General features: G+C 40.4%; 1 pseudogene across 1 annotated transcript; it reads left to right on the top strand.

Moving 5' to 3' along the window:
* Positions 1 to 8,845: 8,845 nt before the first annotated feature.
* LOC307057528 (tissue alpha-L-fucosidase-like) lies at positions 8,846 to 20,609 on the top strand (annotated as a pseudogene). Its single transcript has 3 exons — positions 8,846 to 8,921; positions 18,845 to 19,831; positions 20,484 to 20,609. The product of its transcript is annotated as a tissue alpha-L-fucosidase-like (transcript).
* Positions 20,610 to 21,113: the final 504 nt, after the last annotated feature.

The raw sequence follows: 21,113 nt of genomic DNA, 5'->3' as shown, positions 1-21,113 counted from the left end.
GTGTAGCTTGAGACGACAGGTGGAAGTTGATGGATCTGAATCTGGATGCAGAGAGTGTGTTCATCCCCAGGAGAAAGTTCATCCCAAGAGATAATCCTTTTCTTTAAAACTGCAGCCAAGCTGGTATAGCACTTTTGCTGTGCTTCCATGTGATCCACAAGGATACCCTACTACTGTGCAGAATGTTGTTTTCCTGCCCACACCAGTCATCCTCCTTCAGCCTGCCAGGCAGCAGCTTTCTGCTTTTTTGGTTCTTTCCATTCCCATCACAAGTCCTAGACATCTGAACTTTGTATGAGTGTGTATGAGCATGTGTGCGTGTATGCAGATGCACACACACACACACAACACACACACAAGTAAGTCCACAGACTGGAGACACTGGATTCATACTTTCCCCCAGAGGAAGGGCTAACTTCCTTCCATATCCTTAGAACAGACTTCCTTGACTTTACCAGAGAGCATCCTTGAATGGGGGGCAGCCCTGCCACAGTCCTTTCATATATCTCTGGAAAGTGAATTACCCCAACCAGGTGAATATTCTACTGGAGGTTCCCACTTGGCAGTTGAATGCCTCCCAGCTCCACCTTCTTATTAACTCTCTGGTAATATTGCTATTCCTTGCCCCCTTTGAAGTTTTTCAAAAGTAAATTATTCAGCAAATTTTATTCCATTTCCCTCCTGTCACCTTCCACAACATCAAGGCCATAGATACCTCAATGCTGACTGTACCCTCAGTTCAGCCCAGCCAGAGGCAAACAAAACAAGGACATTTCTACCCAGTTTATTTGAAACACTATCTTAAACAGACTGCTCTGAGTCATCAGTGATGTCCTGTTTCTAGGACAAAGAATAATTGTTCTGACCTCATAGTTGCTCTTTTCAAGGACTCAGGTTTAAAGGTTGTGAGGAGCTATTCAAAGTCAATTATTTCTAGTTCCCCTCTCACTTTTTCCACTGACTTTAAATGTATGATGGAATGCCTATTCATAGTCATAGACCAGTTCAAGCAACACATGCTTCCAAGATTATAGAACAAAGGTTTATTCATTCCTTTATTTGTGATTTCAACCAACATTTCTTGAGGACCCTGACATGCTAGGCACATACACTAGGTGCTGAAGGTCAAAGATATCCTGAGAGATACCTTCTGGAGTAGAATCCACCTGCAAGCAACTGGCTATAGCTAACTTGAAATAAACTTCCTATCTTTTGTGTTGTTGTTGTTTTCTCTACTTTTCTTTTCTTTTTTTTTTTGTCTTTTCTATATTTATTTATTTATTTTTCATTCTTTATCTCTCTTGTTCTCTTTTTTCGTTTTCTCTATTTTCCCCTTGTATTTCACTGTCTCATTCTGCCATGTTATTTTCAGAAGTCCGATCTTGTCTTCTTCTTGTCTTCTTCTCCCCACTTCTTTCACAGTGCCAATATTCATCAGTGGACGAAGGACAAACCACCACTCTGCCCAATTAAGTGTCATTTGGCAATCTTAGGCATCCGAGATTATACCAAAAGCATGAAAAAATCTGTGTAAACCACTGAATGAGTGGATAAAGTTATTGGAAAAAAGATAAAGGTGTTAAGACTTGGAAAGAAGGACCACATTTTCTGAACAAAACGTCAGCTCCTGGATTAATCAGGATTGTCTGGGTTTTACTGTGGTAATAAACAGCCTCCAAATGTTGGTGGCTTAATCCAAAAAAAGTTCATTTCTTGCTGATGTACAACGTGGGCCTGTGGAGGACTCGGCTCCACCAAGTCATTTAGGAATCTAGGGTACTGGGCCCTCTGTCATCTCAACACATGCTTCCAAGCTCACTTCTACTTAGGAGGAGAGAGCTGGAGGGTCTTCTGACAATAAAATGCTTTGGCCTGGAAGTGACATACAGTACCTCTGCTTACAGCAACAGACCAGTCACACGGCCTATCCAACTGCAAAGGAGCCAAGCCGTGTAGCCTCCATAATCCTGAGAGGAGAGGACCCCTGACTCTTTGTGACCCTAGTAGTGTCCAGCACAGTGCTCAGGGTCAGCAAGTTTGAAATGAAGACCATGGAAGATCCCAAATGTCTGGCTGCTGTGCCTGAAGGACAAGTGTACAACAAATAGCCAGGCTATGTTCTGCAGCAACAGACCTCAGTCCTAGCCCCTCTGGTTGCTGTTTCACAAGTGCATCTCTCTGGCTACACAAACTCCTCGCCACCTCAGGCAGCCTCTTGTACAGATTCTTGTACGTGAAGACAGCAATTTATTTTTTTTAAAGCTTATTTTTATTTTTATTTTTTTAGACATCTTTATTGGGGTATAATTGCTTTACAATGGTGTGTTAGTTTCTGCTGTATAACAAAGTGAATCAGCTATACATATACATATATCCCCATATCCCCTCCCTCTTGCGTCTCCCTCCCACCCTCCCTATCCCACCCCTCTAGGTGGACACAAAGCACCGAGCTGATCTCCCTGTGCTATGCAGGAAGGCAGCATTTTTAATAAACCCATGTGTGTCCTTTTATCCAATAAAGCTTCAATCTCAAATTACTAAAATAATTCATCCCTAAGGTTGAAATATTCCTTTTAATTTACTTCTTTAATTAAGGGAGGTGTGGGGTTTGTGAGGCTTGGACCATCAGGAAGCATAACTGTTCTGAGCTAATACGGGGAGGCCATCTCTGGCCTGTGACAGCGTGATGGAGCGAGGCTGCCAGTGAGCCAGGCTGTCAAGGATGACAGGACAGCTCCATCTACTGTGGCCACCAACCTGAATACATAACTAAGTGCATCACCTCCCTCAGACACATTCTCTCAAGGTGAAATTAACTTTATGGGGTACGCAATTGTAAAGTCTTTTTGGATGGTTTTATGTAACGACCCAGGAGTTTGCAGACAGGTGACTTTTGGGTAGCTGTAAACTAGAGGTCGCATATACTTCTGGACTTCCTGAAACACCAAAGATTGAGATCCTAAGGGTCATTCATCTAAGAGTGAGTACATGCTCATGACTGATCCCTTAATGGAGCCCAGTCTAGAAGAGGAGAAAGCTGACAAAATCAGCTCAACACAGTGGAAATTAAGAGCTGAGCCTCCAAATCTAGGCTGATTCTTTGTATCTTGGCTGCCCAATTATGAGGTTTGTGTGACCTTGAGCAAGATATAGATCATGTTTAAACTTTAGTTTCCCATAAAATGAGGATAAAATTGTACTTGTCTCAGAGGCCTGTTGTAAGAATTAAATGAGGTGATGATACTTAGCATAGTGCCTGGTTCATACCAAGAGGTCAGAAAATGTTACTAGTAGCTATTATATTATTAATATTGTTAGGGTAGCAAGCATGTACGGAGTGTGAACTTAAGCAAAACGCTGTGCTAGATGCTGAAAGGTATGCTTGAATGAATAAATCAGAGAGTCTGTCTTCAGGGATTTGCAAATGTGTGCGTGTGTGTGTGTGTGTGTGTATGAGAGAGAGGGAACTAGAGAGAGAGAGAACTGGAAGATGTAAGGGTAGAATGAAGAGAGAAGAACCAGGAGAGAAAAAATACAAGATAGCTAAAATAAAAATAAATAACATTTAATAGTGAGCTTACTCTGTAATAGGCATTTTACATAGATAGATTTTCATATAACAAATCTCATTTAATGTTCCTACAACCCTGAGGGTAGGCATTATTAAAATCCTCATATTGCTCTTGAAGAAAAGAAGCCTTAGAAAGATGAGGTCAGTTGCATGTGTCAGTTGAGGGTGACACATGGGGTTGGGGAAGTGGAACGGGCACAGGGCTGTGGTTAGCTTGCCTGGAGCACAGGAGAGAGATGGCCAAGTGGAACATGAGGTACCGGGTGCTCCAGGGAAGTCCTGCTCACCAGCACAGGTGATCATTGCCCACTCGGAGTCCAAGGCCATCTCTGATTTTGTCCACACAGTCATTAGTGGTGTGCTGTTTGACCAAGAAACAGAAGACTGCCTTGAAGCAGTCACCATGTCTTTGAGAGGCTGGAAGACTAAAATACATATTCAAGGTGTGCTTAAGCTCAGCTTCAAATCTTGTGGCAAGCCCAGGACATGCCAAAATGGCCGTCAGTGGCAAACAAGCCCCACACAGGGGCCACGTAAGGCAAAAACTTCATAGTGGTCCAAGGCTTATCACTAGATGGAGCCCGGCTGGACTTGGTGACAAATCTGAGGACAGTGGTTAGAACCCAAACCAACCTCTGTATCTCTCCATCTCCTGTCTGTCTTTCCAGCACTACAAGACCAAGATCATAGTTGCTACCAGAGTTTTTACTCCACACACACCCCCCAACTAATATGTTTTATTACGAATTCAGAAATAAAAAATAAAAGTATAAAGAAACTTGGAAAGTTCCAGATTCTTCTAGACTTTTGCTCCATTAAACATTTTGGGAAGAAAGGTAATCTCCACATAAAATCTCCATTAAAATAACCTTGTGGGCTTATCTAAAATTAGCACCTCCGGAATTCTTGCTCTGACTCTTGGTTTCGTTGACCTACTTGTGTCTTGATCTTATACCTGATAAGTCCCTCTAATCAGATAAGAAAACAGTTGAGTATTTCTGGACTGTAGGCCAACATTAATGTTATTTGAAAATAGGAGCTGGGCTTGGGGTTTAGGCTTTTCCCTTTTTATTTGTGTATGATTTAGTGTTCATCCTGCACTAGACACTAAAATGCATTGTTTAATTATCTGAGCTCAACACACCATTTTATAATTCATTAGTCAGTTGCTCTTTGCAAAAGCTTATTTCTTATGAAACAAAAGTGGGAATCATGCAACTGGACTATTTATCTCTCTTTAGGGGTTGGGGGTTAATATCTGATAGCTCATAACATCTTTATTATAATGCATTTATAATGATTTACTGGAATCATTCTATGGCTGAATATCTAATGTCAAAGCAGGGATCTGGCATGAAATAAAATGCTGTATCCTTGGGTAGCTCTAGGGGAAAAAGGGCCTCATCCAATATTTTCTGTGTAATTCTACAAACTGTAATAAGGGTAGGGGTAATTGCCTTAATGTCAATTAAGCTATTAATAATGCCCTTCTTGTCATTCCTAAATATAGCAGTGCCTCAATCATACATTACTGTCCCCTGTTAAGACTATACAGAAATGAGATCACAGCTTCTGCAGATCGGGAAGTCTGTCTAGCAGCGAGTCTTTCCTCCTCTACATAAAAGAAAGTTTGGGGGTTGATTTACTTGTTTTTGATGAAAAATCTATACTTAGACACGTATATGTATTTATAAGGGCAAGTGTTGGCAATCCTGTGAGCAGGGACAATCGATCTTTAAAAACTGTTCCCTGTTCTTATTCTGCTTCTAGATGATCAGAGTAGGGTGCTCCTTATAAGGACCAGTGTTCCAGGGTTCAGGTCCCTGATTAATGGTCCAGACAGTCCCGTAATAACTAGCCAGGCATTTTAGAGTTGGGAGCATTCATTCCAGCTACACATGGTGCTCTGCTGTGTGCTTGTTGTTCCCAGGCAACTTGGATGCACCCAAGTTCCTCAAGGACAGACAGATGACAGGGTGAAGCACATGAGACTGAGATACTGTCACAAAGAAAAGGGTCCAGTGGTCCATCGGCAAATTTCAGCAGACGCAGTCAAGGGTAAAGGCGTATTTGGAATAGGCCTAGGAAGTGAACTGTGGGCTCTTGGTGAATAGAGATAATGTTGCTAGCTCTCCCAGATCAGCTCTAAATCAGAGCCATTTATCTCACAGCGAGGAAGGACCCAGACAAGACCTCCTTCTGTAGTTGGCACTTATATTTCTCCTGGGCTAAGATTTCTGAGCAGCCACTTCCTTCTGCCCCCCTTGTTGGCCATCTTGGTGAAGTGAACTTCTACTTGATGATATTTAGAGCTCATTAAATTGTCCCAAGGAAGCTTATTGTATGGCAGTTTAATGACAGAAACCTGTTTTAATGCAAATGGACATGTAATCCCACTAAGCCACTCTGAAGGTGTAAATTTAAAGCAATTGCTAGGAGCTGACACTAGAGTTTAATAAGATGGAGGGCTAGTTCCCAGATCCTGGTACGCCCAGGGGACCAGCCTGGACACCCAGCCCTGGCAGTTTTAGTGCAGCCGGCGGTTACCATGGCAGTCAGAAGAGGGGGAGCTTCAGCCTGTCCCTCTGAGGTGATGGGGATCCAAGCTCTGGAGGAGTGGGTGGGAGTGCAGGGAGCGGGAAAGCTCTGTGCAGGGAGGAAACGAAGGGTGAGTGGGTGTCTTCTGCTCATTATTCCTCAGGGCACGAGGTTGGGGAAGATGTGACTGAGACCCTGGAGGCAGCTTTTGCTCTGGCTTATAAATGCCTCATCCAGGCAAATCACCACAGAAAGAGCACAGCACATTGCCTGGGACCCCACTTTTTCAGCAGGTAAAGGGGGAAGCCTGCCCCTTGAAAGGGGGCAGAAATGAGACTGAGGAGGGAATTGTTTGTAGATAGTTGCTGGATAATAATGCTGTTGGGTACTACAGCATTCTCCTGAGAGCCCTGAATAAGGTTTTTATGGGTGAAGTCATTTTTGTAATAAAGTTGGCTCTAACTCTGGCTCATAAATCATGGGTTCTGGTACTAAAAAATTTACCAAACATGCCTCCGTTACCACATACTGTCCTCCTTTTAAATACTTTGATTTTACTACAAATCTTCCATTGACTGTGATGGGGGAAATACACACAATGAGCAAATGATTCCTTCCGTCCCAGGCAGCAGCCTTACCAGCATCTGGGCCTCCTGGAATGATTTCCTGAGGTGTGATGTTATTTATGGCGTGCTTTCTCTATCAAAAAGGCAAACAGCATCCCGAGTGACCCCGGAGCATTTGCATCATTGCTTCTCTTGCTAATTGATTCATCCCTTGGCAGGGCCTGGGACACGAGCTGTTAGCTGGACACTCTCTCCCCACTGCAGATCCTGTGGATTAAGGTACATAATAAGCAAAGATGTTAATAAAATTGTTAAATGTCAAAACTGCAAAACTCACACCCATTCCATCAGCTCTCCCGGAATGATTCCATAAAATACCATTTCCTCCCCTTGTCCTTTTCTCAGTCTAAACTTCATAACCTTAGTTAAGAAAGAAGATTAAGAACTGTTATTAACAACACTGATTGTTTAATTTCTTTCATAACTTCTTCCTTTCAAAGAAGAGTCCGGCACAGAATGAAAAGGAATGTTATCATATGAAGTGCATTTCAGACGTAATAAAGCAGAAAGGAGAGAGTGGCCCCAGTGGCAGTTGTAAGAGGGACAAAGTGTGGATCTCTATAGCTCAGTATCTGCAAAGCAGAAAATGAAGATTGTAAAAATGTCACATAAAGAAAAAATGCACAGTGGATTCGTTTTGCGATGCCCATAATTCAGTAATGCCTTTAAGTAGCTAGAAGAAATATAATAAATGTTTTTCCACAACATTGATCATACTGTATCAGAGGAAATATTAGTGTGCAGGGAGCCATGATTACACTGGTAGTAATTCTTGGTGCAGAAAACTAGTAGAAGATGGGACCCTTTGTAGGCCCAACTTTTATTGGCTGCAGTTATTTACCTTTAAGAATATGCCTAATACATTGTCCTATAGATAAATATTTTTGTGAAAATTCAAACCAGCAGTATCAGTAAATCAGAAATCCTGCCACCATTTTATAGAATTTATATATATTTTTTCCTGTAGATGCTCTGATATGTTCCAGAATACAAAACCAGCCAATTGACCATGTAAAAATTCTAGAATGTCTGTAAAACAGCTTCTTATGTATTCTGAACCTGGATAGGAGCAGACAGGTTTATGGCATGTGATTCCATCCAAATGCCACCTGTATATATATAACATCTCTCTAAAGAAATTAAATGGATTATTAGATATATATACTGCAGTAAAACTATACCCGAAGCTATAAACCAGGAGAGGATATGCATGTTGTGCAACTGCTTTTTTTTTTTGGTTCTGAAACACTGAAGAAAGCTTTGCAAGGCAGGATTTTTCTTTAGAGAGAAAAGAAGGGAACTGATCCCTCATGCCAGCCTCTGGCTACTCGTACTGGCAAGAGCTGGTAATGCGGTGGCCATGGCCATCTTGGTGTAGGAGGTCCCAGCTTGTCAAGGGGAGGTTCTACCTTTGTTCTCGAGGGACCCCAATCTTGACTCTAGAAATCTTTGAATCAGAGTTCCAGGGTGCACAAGATAAGAGCCACCCAGCCAGACTCCAAGAGAACTAAAAGGAGAGGTGAGATCTGGGTGTGCTAATTCTCCATATACTCTCCACAAAGAAGCAAGAAGCCAGAGGCATCTCCAAGTGAAGATACTAGGAGAGCAGTGATAGGAACACGCATTCTTTCGCTTCAGAATCTGGATAATCCCCCTTACAGTTCAAAGACCTCATAAAAGCAAAAAAACCTGGCTAAAGCCTGCAGATTTTCCTGCTCTGTTTCAGTGTACATCTCCCCTAACTCTCACTGACACAATGGGAATCGTTTCCCAGACTTTCCTCACGGAGACCATCCGCACCTCTTTGTCCTGACGCTCTCTGCTGAGTGCCCCTCACAGGTTTCACATGCACATGCTCCTTCAAGCCGACACAGCTTCTGTGCGGTTCTTTTTCCTCTATTAGGGCACAACGGGGGTATATGAGCTAAAGGGCATTTGGAGCTCTTTATGGAATTTTGTCTTGATTATCTTATTGGAGTTGGATAGATATTCGGCTTGTTTGTTAGTTTCTTCCCTCCTCTAACAAGGAGAATTTGAGAGGGTGCCTGTAAGTTCTTCCCGTTGTGAGAACTTTAAGGAAGAAGGCGGATGAAGTGAAAAAAACCCCAATATGAGAAGGGAGTCTAAGATTGAGAAACGGCTTGGCACGAGACGACGGTTTCTCAGGAGTGCCACCTGGGAAGTTGGTAAGCAGTCACCTGATGTGCTCGGCATTGACATGGACATAAATAATTTACTGGCTGAGGTGACCTAACAGGCTTCTGTTGAGAGTTCTTTCCCAGCATGATACATCCTCTTACAACTGGCACTGTTCTAGGTACAGCAGCAACAGCTTTTCTCAGATTGTTTTAAATGAAAATTATTATTTTTTATCTTAGTTAATTGGCTGGCAGTTGAAGGAATGCAATTTAAAACCAGAAGCTGGGGGGAGGCTAATTATCTTTTTGAATTTCCTCTTTAGATCTATTATCACACATGGACATATTACCAAAACTTGTTAAAGATCAGTGAGTAGTCCTGTTCTTTCTTCTCTCTCCTCCCTCCCTCCCTTCCTTCCTTCCTTTTTTCCTTCCTTCCTCATCCTCTTTATTTTCCTTTCCTTTTCTTCTCTATCCCTTTCTTCTTTCTCTTCATCTTCAATGACTTGGAAAAAATCGTAATGAACTTCTCTGAGCAATTCCACAACAATAAAAATGTTCAGGGTCACAGATGCCTTCCCTGGAGTATTTAACAGTGGAGTCAAGTGCAGCTTTCACTTCTGCTGTTTGTCTGCAGCATGCACACAGTTTCATTTGTGCTTGCAAAAATATCTAAGTGTGCTTAGGAGGGTCAGGGAGACCCTTGAAGAGTAGACCCACTATAATTTTAGTTAAATTATAAAACATCAAAATAAGACTAACAGAACAACAGACTTTGGAAACTACTTAAGAAATAAACAGAGTGAGTTTTGCTTTACTTGGCATCCAGCCTGAATTATTGACTTACACTGTAGCCAGACAAAGAATGTAGACAACATTTGACAATACAGAATATTCAATTATAATTTAAAACTTACTTTGTATTTTAAAATGAGATTCACTTGTAATTATTCCCACAACCGCTGGATGTCACTGTTGCATACGTCTGGGCAGTAAAAGCTTCTCACTTAGGCAATCTGAAACTGGTATTTTAAGGGCGGTCATGTTACCTCCTTGACACTCTACCTTTTGATTGAACACAGGCTGTCATGCTAAGAGGGCTCTCTTCTCCATTCAGTGCAGTCAGCCCAATTCTCAATTATGGCACTCTACTGGGAATTCTTCTAATTTACACAGGATGAGATTCTTCAAACACAATTATCTTCTTCACTATATTTTAAGAGTATGGTACTTTTATAATAGTTCCCAACATTGTGTATTAATTATAACTAGCACATTCTGGATACCAAATGGAGTGAAGTCAACACATAACCATAAAATACCCTGAATTTATAAGTGCCTTTTTTCCCCTGTTGTATGAAAGTGCTTACAACAGTTTCATATCTATTTGCTCATCTGTCTTTCCAACATCCCTAGGGGGTTACCTGCTTTAATGCTTTTATGAGTCAAAGTTGACCTGTGAAATAAATTGAATGAAGTAATTATTTGCACTGGCATCCCAGGAGTAAAGCAAAAGCAAACACTGAAAATTTGTTCCAGACAGCTAGTTATAGTTTGCAAAAGTAACTCGTTGAAATTTTGGTAATTCTGTTTTTTTTCCAATTACTTTAAAAATTTCTTAATTCCTGGACCGTTTACCTCTTCTTTTAAGCATGCATTAAAAAAAATCCAGGCCATCTTGTACAGCTGACGTTATATAGAAATTAGATCTGGAGACTTTTCCAAACATGAAATAAGCCTGGCCCAATAGAAGTGCTAGACTAGAGCATGACCAGTGGAAAAGAAACGAGAGAACCAACCGGGACAGTAGTTAGCTTTCTCTGTAGTTAGAAATGACCACGAACTTCACTTTAGCTGTTCAGTTTAGTCTCTTTCTTTTTCCTAAAACCTTGGAGTGGTTTTCTTTAGCTTCCTCTCGTGACTTTGCACTAGGGAAGCTAGAGCTGTTCCTGGAGGACTGTTGGCCTAGATTTTAGCGGGGGAGGTGGGAAGGGGAGGTCCCCTCTGCTCTAGTGAATAATCAGAGAGTTGTGTTGCCTGCCATCTATGAGATGCTTTGATCCAAAATTTCAGTCATTGTTTCCACATTTAGGGGCTGGAATGAACATCAAAGAAGTGGGTGTACGGAATTTACTGAATTCCAAAGAAGTACAATAACATACAGAGGATATAAGCAAATCCCAGTGGCAAAATTTGCTGCCAATTCTTGCACATAATAGAGGCCCTGAAGTGACAGTCTATCTTTGACAAATGCATAATGATATCAATGCCAAGGGAAGGAACTAGCATGCTGAAAGGTGAATAAAAGAGTTGGGAACAATTCAGTGGACTTACACACATTTCCTTAGTGTGTTTTCACACAACAAGGAAAGCAGATGACACAAATGCATTAGGTAATTATTGGACAGGGCTGCAAACTCACCAGCAGTTTTAAATCGACCTGGCTCTTTCAGGATACAGCTCTAAAGATGAAAATAAAATGTGATTAGGAATTACTCATCTTCTGGAGGAAAAAAAAAGGAACAAGGAAAGTGAAAATAGCTTTCTTGTTCTGTCTTGGATAGTTCCAGGTTTTAAAGCCCATATGTTGTTTGCTATAACTTCTTCGCCTCCCTGGGCCAATGCATTCCAAACGCTTCAGCTAGTGTTAGGGCTTATTTGTATACACAGTCTTTGTTCAAATATGGATTAATTTTGGTTAATTTCAGTGGGTGCACATAAAGTAAAATGCACAGAACTGAAACCACGGAAATCAGGCCATCATGTGATCATCTAAGAACCTAGTTTTCAAGCTCCTTTAAGTTTTATTTTTGAACTAAAAACAATAAAACGACTGTAAAAAGTTTCCAAAAGCATTGACATTATGAGCAATTGCTAACCAAGGCTATTCCCAGAATGATGGAGCAAATTTGGATATATTTCTAGAAAAGCTAACTGCCCTGCAGTACTAGCTATAAATATTTCATTCAGAAGGTGATTTAATAAGTGTCCTGTGGTATATGGCTCTTGCCTCCGGAGCCAGGTATCTATTTAGAGGCATATTGCGCTGCTGTCACCAAGGTCAGCACTGGAGGGCAAAGCAGACTCTTGCCCATAAGCTTCCATCCTTTTACTGTGGAGATGAGTACTTAAGAGCTTCTGGAGGCTGCTTTAAAAAACCAGACTGGGTGTGGATGTTTAAAGGAAGGAGTCTCAAAAATGCCACAGTACATGGAAACAGCTTACAAGGTTCCTGAGCACAGTCTGGTAATGAATCAGGTACGAGTAAGACCAAGATGTGTGTGTTTGTTTGAAACCCTCCAGGGTTGAGCAAAAAACTGTGCCAGCTGCAAATAGAGCCAGCGTTTCTGTCCTATGCATTAGGCAATCAGAGCATATTTGCTTACATACAGAACAATTTCCAAAGCACCCCCCACACAATTCTCCAGTGTTTCTCACAAAATTCCTCCTACAGCCTTACACTGCATAATAAAGGAGCTCATAGAAGGATCCTGCTCTGTTTATTGTGCATGTTAAGTAAATGCAATGCTTTTCATTATTTCAAACTCTATAATGAAATGACTGAGTGCCCAGCAACATTAGAAAATGGACAAACAAGCATTCAACTGGCTGTATGAACCATAGCTTTCTGGTATTAAAAGTGTAATATTTATGAATTAATTTAATCATAGAAGAAAATATTGAGTAGGTGACTGAGTAAAATGATGACTGTGTATTATGTTTTTGCCATGCAGCTGGATAAACATATTCAATGACAAACCTTGGCAAGAACTGCAAAGATGCTCTTGACAATGGCATGAATAAATATCAGGTGCTGCCTAGAATTCACTGCATTTGAGGACTTGAGCAAAGCCAGATGAGTTTTAGCAGGAAAATATGAAGAAGCCATGTATGCACATTAGGATTATGTAAACGTTGGGTTCTTTCTCTGCTGACCAAGAATTGCTCTAATGTTCATTTTCATCTACATCACTGACAGATTTTTTTTTTTTTTTTTTTTTTTTTTTACACATTATCTTTGCACTTCTGGGAGTGCACTTTAGCATCAAGACCCAACTTTTGGGGAAGTTCCTGCTAAGTTTTTCAACAACACAGACTTGGAGAGAAAAGAAATACTTTGCCTAGAGCTGACAAAAAAGATTGTATTTTGTAGTGACCCAATCCAATCTATGTAAAATAGTAAATTTAAAAATTCCTTTAGATTGATTCTTGAATTTCCTTAGAATATGTGGTTTCAGATTCCAAGAAGGACCATAAGAGAAAACAATAGATGGGTAGATATTTTGAAGGGAGGAGATCAGCAATAATAACAGTCACTTAATGAAGCATTTGATCCAGGGCAGAAAGAACCAGTGTGCAAGAGACGATCACAGAAACATGTTTTTGTGGGTTTTTTTCCCCAAGATTGTCATTTTATCAATAAAGAAAATATCTTTTATCAGCTTTATTGAAACATAATTGATATATAACATTGTGTAAGTTTCAGATGTACAGCGTGTTGATTTGATACACATATATTGTGAAATGATATATATACCACCATAGTGTGAGCTAACACCTCTATCACCTCACATACTTATCATTTCCTTTTTGTGGTGAGAACATTTAAGATCTACTCTTAGCAACTTTCAAGTATATAATACAACATTGTTAATTATATCACCACACTGTACATTAGATCCCCCAAACTTTTTCATCTTATAACTGAAAGTTTGACCCACATCACCCCATTTCCTTCACCCCAGCCCCTGTTAACTGCCATTCTACTCTCTGTTTCTATGAGTTTGGCTTTTTTAGATTCCACAGGTAAGTGATATCATACAGTATTTGTGTTTCTCTGTATGACTTATCAATATTTCACTTAGCATAATGTCCTCCAGGTTCATCCATGTTGTCACAAATGGCAGAATTTACTTCTTTCTCATGGCTGAATAATATTTGATTGTATATATGTCACATCTTTTTAATTGAAGTATAGCTGATTTATAATATTATATTAGTTTCAGGTGTAGAGCATAGTGGCTCAGTATTTTTGCAGATTATTCTCCACTATATATATCAAAATAATGACTATAATTCCCTGTATATACATCTTCTTTTTCCATTCATCTGTTGATGGGCCCTTAGGTTGTTTCTGTATCTTGGCTATTGTGAATGATGCTACAGGTATCTCTTCAAGATCCTGATTTTATTTCCACTGGATATATACCCAGAAGCAGGATTTCTGGATCATATGGTAGTTTTAATTTTTTGAGGAACCTCTATAACTATTTTCCATAGTGGCTGCAACAATTTACATTCCTACCAACAGTGTGCAAGGATTCCGTTTTCTCTACATCCTTGCCAATACTTACCACCTCTTATCTTTTTGATAATAGCTATCCTAATATGTGTGAAGTGATATCTCGTTGTGGTTTTGATTTGCATATCCCTGATGATTAGTGATGTTGAGCATCTTTTCATGTACCTGTTGGCCATTTGTATGTCTTCTTTGGAAAGGACCTATCCAGGTCCTTTGTTTATTTTTTAATTGGATTGTTTGGGTTTTTTGCTATTGTGTTGTATGAGTTCTTTCTATATTTTGGACATTAACTTATTTTCAGTTACATGATTTGTAAATATTCCCCCCCATCCCATAAGTGGGCTTTTCATTTTGTTGATTGTTTCTTTTGCTGCTCAGAAGCTTTTTAGTTTGATATAGTCCCACTTATTAATTTTTGCTTTTGCTGCTTTTGCTTCTGGTGTCATATCCAAAGAAATATTTTCAAGACCAATGTCAAGGGGGTTTTTCCCTATATTTTCTTCTAAGAGTTTATGGTTTCATGTCTCATGCTTAAGTCTTTAATCCATTTTGAGTTAATTTTTGTAAGATAGGGGTCCAATTTTATTCTTCTGTATGTGTCTACCCAGTTTTCTGAACACCATTTATTGAGGAGACTATCTTTTCCTCATTGAGTATTCTTGGCTCCCTTATCAAATACTAGTTGACTGTATATGCAAGGATTTATTCATGGGGTCTTTATTCTGCTCCACTGGTGTGTGTGTCTATTTTTTATGCCAGTATAATACTGTTCTGATTACTACAGCTTTGTAGTTTAGTTTGAAATCAGGAAGTGATGCCTCCTGCTTTGTTTTCTTTCTCAGGTTGTTTTGGCTATTTGAGATCTTTTGTTGTTCTATACAAATTTTAGGACTGTTTTTTCTGTTTCTATGAAAAATGGCTTTGCAATTTAATAGGGATTGCATTGAATCTATAGATAACTTGAGCAGGATGGAGATCTAAAACTATTAACAAGGAATGTCTTTCCATTTACTTGTGTCTTCAATCACTTTCCTCAAAGTCTTATAGTTTTCAGTGTACCGGTCTTTTTACCTCCTTGGTTAAATTTATTCTAAGTATTTTATTGTTGTTGATGCTATTGTGAATGGGACTGTTTCTTAATTTCTTTTTGAAATATTTCATTGTTAGTGTATAGAAACACATCTGATTTCTGTCTGTTAATTTTATATCCTGCAACTTTACTGAATTCACCGATTAGTTTTAACAGTTTTTTGGTGGAGTCTTTAGGATTTTCTATATATAAGATCATATCATCTGAAGAAAAGACATTTTTAGTTCTTACTTTCCAATTTGGATGCCTTTTATATCATTTTCTTACCTGATTGCTCTGGCTAGGACTTCTAGTACTATGTTGAATAGGAGTGGTGAGAGTGGGCATTCTTGTCTTGTTTCTGATATTAGAGGAAAAGACTGAGTATGGTGTTAGTTTTGGGTTTGTCATATATGGCCTTTATTATGTTGAAATATCTTCTTTCTATATCCAGTTTGTGGAGAGTTTTTATCATGAAAGAATATTAAATTTTGTCAAATGCTATTTCTGCATCTACTGAGATGATCATCTGATCTTTATCTTTCATTCTATTAATGTGGTATATCACATTGATTTGCACTGCTGAACCACTCTTGCATCCCAGGGGTAAATCCAGTTTGATCATGGTGTATGATCCCTTTAATGTGCTATTGAATTTGGTTTGCTAGTATTTTGTTGAGAATTTATGCATCAATATTCATCAAGGATATTGGTCTATAGTTTTTGTTTTTCTTATACTATCCTTATCTGGCCTTGTTATCAGGGTAATGCTAGCCTCATAAACAAGTTTGAGAGTGTTCCCTCCTCTTAATTTTTTGGAAGAGTTTGGGAAGAATTGGTATTAATTTACAATGTTGGGTAGAATTCACCAGTGAAACCATCTGTTCCTAGGCTTTTCTTTATTTGGAGGTTTTTCAGTCTCCTTACTTGTTATTGCTCTGTTCAGATTTTCTATTTCTTTATGATTCAGTCTTGGTAGATTGTATGTTTCTAGGAATATATCTATTTCTTCTAAGTTATCCAGTTTGTTGGCATATAACTGTAATAGTCTCTTGTGATCCTTTGTATTTGTATAGTATCAGTTGTAATGTTTCCTCTTTCATCTCTGGTCTCATGTATTTGAGTCTTCTCTCTTTTTTCTTTAGTCCATCTAAAGGTTTTAAAATTTTGTTTATCTTTTCAAAAAATCAGCCAGGTTGGGGGGAGAAAAGTTGTAGATGGAAGACTTCATCTTGGATAAGGTCTCTATGCTCTGATGCAAGTTGTCTTATGTTGTTGTCTTTGCTTCTTACATTTATATTTTTTGCTCTGTTTCATGCCTGAGAATTTCCAAATGCAACAACAAAAAAATGAAAACATTGTCCAAGCTATCCCCCTATTCCCCTTATTCCCCCTATCCCCCAATTTCCAATACTGAATGCTGTTTCTGTATTAAATTTTTTTCCAGCTATGCTCTATTCCTAGTATCTGAACACAAAACTCTTATTTCCTGGGTATTATGTTTCCATTCTTTAATTATTGTCTCTAGTATACATGGCATGATGTCTTGAAATACCCCAAAAAGAGGCCAGTTGTTAGCAACTTTTCATAGCTATACAAGGAATCACTGTAAACAGACTTGATGCTATACTTCTCTTGCTAATGCATAGGGGAGACTATATATTACTCCAAAGAGAGAGGAGCTATTTAATATTTTGTATATGTAAAGTATTTAGGGCAGTATCTGCATCATAATAAGTCCTTTGTAAATCTTAGCTGCTGCTGCTACTAGTACTAGTGAAAAGCCTGCAGTTATGCTGTGACAAGGGGTCAGCTGGGCTGGTTTCATTAGGTCTACCAACCCCTGCCATGGACCTAACACATGTGTGGTACATTAGATACCTGCTTCTCACCTGTGAGGGACCTTCTGACCCTTTGGGGAGACCATCTTTGTAGATCCACATTTTTTTGCCATTGGCTGCCCCTTGGGAACTGTCAGAGTGTCAAAATGAAACCCTGGGGGCTTCCCTGGTGGCGCAGTGGTTGAGAGTCCGCCTGCCGATGCAGGGGACACAGGTTCGTGCCCTGGTCCGGGAAGATCCCACATGCCGCGGAGCGGCTGGGCCCGTGAGCCATGGCTGCTGAGCCTGCGCGTCCGGAGCCTGTGCTCCTCAATGGGAGAGGCCACAACAGTAAGAGGCCCGCGTACTCCAAAAAAAAAAAAAAAAAAAATGAAACCCTGGGATGTAGCATCCGTGTGGGCTATTGCTCTGAAGCAATGCTTCTCAAACTATGCGTGGTGAAGGATCAGCTTCTTTTTTTATTTCCAATATGTCACAGCCTGATATTTTGCAAAGTGCAATAAAAAATAATTTAAAATGGAATAAAAAATCAATATACACAAAATTCAAGTCCCATTTTTGAATTAGATTCAACAGACATAAACTTAGGCTGCCACATGGCTGTCAACAACTCTAAATGCTTCCTCTCAACTCCGTTCTTGTCTCATCTCTGAACAATAACCAGCAGATTACAGACAGTGGGCCTCACTTTGAGCAGCAACGTCACAACGGACAGTGAAGAACCGCAAAGGCCTGTCATTTCCATACTATTTTCCTTCTGTAGAGCTCAAAGGGCTCTCTCATCAAAGCAGGGGATGCTACGGGTCCACAGGGCTCAGGCCCCACCTTCACTGGTGCAAAGCTGGTGCCCAAGGGGTAACAGATGCCACAAGAGAAAGCTGCTTCTGCCGGGTGCTGGCCATTCTCTCAGCTGGGAATTTACACACAGCTAAGCGGTGGGCTGTTTAGTGCAGATGTACAGGTGTGGAAACAGTCTCTGATAGGCAGGTTTATGGCAAATAAACACATTGTGTGATATACTGTAATCAACTATATAAACAACTTTAAAATTGTCTATACTTCATATTTCCAGCATTTGGTTTTGTTAATCATATGTCTTCTTGACAGCAATTAAATAGCCTTGAGAGAAAATGTACACCTGCTGTCTCCCCTGGGGAAATGATGTTTCTTTTGTGAATGACATAAGTTCTCCATAAAACATAAGTGAAGATAGGAGAATTGAATTTGGAGATATGTCTCCTTCCTCTCTTGTTTTATCTCTAGTTGAATTGGAGGGCACAGTTTAATATAGCTAAGCTTTTTCTGGATCCCTATTCTAAGATTCTTTTCAAACCCAAATATTTCCCAGATGAGCAAATTGGAGACAATAGATAAGTGAGATTGTGACGGGTGTCACTTAGTGAGGAAGGAGCCGTGTCTGCCTCACTTGGCCTGTGCTTTCACCCCGCCACCCCCAGGTATGGACCCCAGTGCTCTCAGTTCTTCCTGATTTCTGCAGCCCATCTCATCTACTTTTCATGAACAGCATACTGGTCCTGTTTTCCTTAAAACAGCACATAACAAAATGTTTCCTTTGCTTGAGTCAGGTTCCAAACAAGCTCCATTCATTAGGCTTGGTGTATTAAAAGTCAGTAAACCAAGAGAGAGGTGTCCCCACTCTCGGGATGGAGTGGCAGGCGAAGGGCTGCTGCCAGGAGGGCCGGGAGGGCGCTCAGGGCTCAGCATGTGCCAGGTGCCACTGTACCTGGGGTGGGCTGAGTCTTCACTCTGGGCTGGTTCCATGAGGCAACATTTGGGGTGTAGTGGCCTGGAGTATGTTTTGGGTGCCAGCCTGGGGCAGCAAGTGGTTCTGGTGGCACCGGAAGGGCGAGTGGTGGCCCCAGGACAAGCACTTCAGGTGTAACAACCACCCACTGTGCTTTAGCTACTTGGATTTGGGGTGGCAGTTCACCGAGACTTCTTCCACCCCAAGCGGGCTGACCTCTTCCAAGCTCCATATATAGTCTTGACCACAAAGCATCACCAAGTCTTCACAAACTGGCTGAGTCCTGTGTCGTGGAGCTGGAACGTGGAGGACCTGAGCCCCACTGTGTTTTGATAAGTTGATGAGTTGGGAACAGCTGTCCTGAAGGGGAACATACAGCTATGGACTGTATCAACCATTCTTAGAATGGTTCCACCCACTCTACCTATTTTAAGAAAAATGGCTTCAAAAACACAGTATTTTTCAGTGTGAAAACAAAGGCAGAGCTTTATGACCTTGTTAGCAAGTAGAAACCTGACCTGCTTTTGGTCTGATGGAGAGGAAGAATATCCTGATACTTACTGCAACTCTACAGATTTTCTTTCTTGGCTCTACAATGATATCCCTGTCAAGGATGAAGTGGTAGTGATTGATGATGGGGTCAGAAATACTCCTGTTATCATGGAGGATACTGCAACTATCAAGGTAAATTCAAACCAGGGAGGTTGCTAGGTCACAAGTAGGAGGTGGGCACCACTATGGACAAGGCATCCTAGGACTATCATTAGGACATGGCCATGTCTGACATCGCAAGTGAATCTGAAATCATTTCAGAACAGTAAGTTTGGGGGGACACTGTCGTCTCAACATTGGACCAACTAAAGATGGACTGATTGTTATCATCTTCCAAGAAAGGCGTCTTGCTGCTGGGAAGTGGCTGAGCATAATGGGGAGGTTATCTACGCATCTAAACCATGGAGGGTGCAATGGGAAAAGAACATGGTAATTGTATGGTATACCTTAAAAAGATCAGCTTTTTATGTCTTCTTACTGTGCTGGTAAAAATAAATGGAGTCTTAAAGCTTCAATCCCTCACAACTACCTCAGCTACAAAGGTAAGGATGCTGGGATCCAGGAAGACCTGAAGTGGTCCACAGATCTGGGTAAAGGCCTCCTCCTTTCTTCCATCTGGCCCTCTGCTTTCCCAGTTGAGTTTGCTTGGACTGTAAAGCTGACAGGAGTGGAATGATCATTGGAGTTCAAGAGGAAAGGGTCACTGCCTGCTGCTTGCTGCTTTGATTTTCCTCGTATAGTACCATCATTATAATAAGCTAACTTCTCTTCCCCATCCAAAGATGGCTTTTCCAAAGGAACTGAGTGCATTACACCAATGACTCAATGGACCAAGGATCTGAGCTCCATCGCTAGCATACTTCACTCTGGACAACAAAAGAAGGGACTGAATAATGAAGCTCTGAGTTCATCCATTCCTACCTTTGGAAATTATCTACAATGGAAACTTCCCTCCATCCTGTGTTTGATAAACTTACTTGATTACTCAATGATTATAGTTAAAGAATAATCCAAGTCACCCCATTGCCTATGGGAGGAGGTAGAAAGAGTTTTACAAATTCACCGTCTGATATTTATTTAGCATCAGTTATCACCAACCCCTCCCAGCAGCACCCTACTCCAACAAGTGCGGGAGAGCCTGCAGGGGAAGGAAGAGGCTTGCCGGGCTGCTTATGTTCACTCTTTAGAAGTCTGTGAAGGAAGCTAAGAGCTCTGAAATTCAGTCTGTTTACAGTGATACCATGAAGAAAATGGATTTATTCTACCCTGCCTTTTCAAATATGATCAAATAAATACATTTGCATGTCAAAAAATTTATAGGTCTTCCTACCATTTCTTTCTTTGTTTCTTTTCCTTGCAATTTTGTTCATTTGTTATTGTTGAAGAAACTGGCTGTTTGTCCTGGGGTTTCCAACAGTTTGGATTTTGTTGATTGTGATGTTGTTTAATGTGTTCCTCTGCGATTGTAAGCTGTAAATTGGTAGTCATATTTAGAGGCTTGATAAGATTCAGGTTCAATTATTTTGTCAAGAATATTTCACACGCAGTGTTTTGCACTTCTGTTAGAAGGTATAAAATGCCTGATTTTCTTTTTTTGGTGATGTGAGCAGCCATTGGTGGTCATTGCCCAGATTCATTAATTCACTAGGAGGTTGCAAATGGTGATATCCTAATTCTGTCATTCCTTATTCACTTATTAGTTGAAAAAATT

The sequence above is a fragment of the Hyperoodon ampullatus genome, assembly GCF_949752795.1.
Source record: "Hyperoodon ampullatus genome assembly, chromosome: 8".
NCBI classification, from domain to species: domain Eukaryota; kingdom Metazoa; phylum Chordata; class Mammalia; order Artiodactyla; family Ziphiidae; genus Hyperoodon; species Hyperoodon ampullatus.
This window is presented reverse-complemented; position numbering and strand designations above follow the sequence as displayed.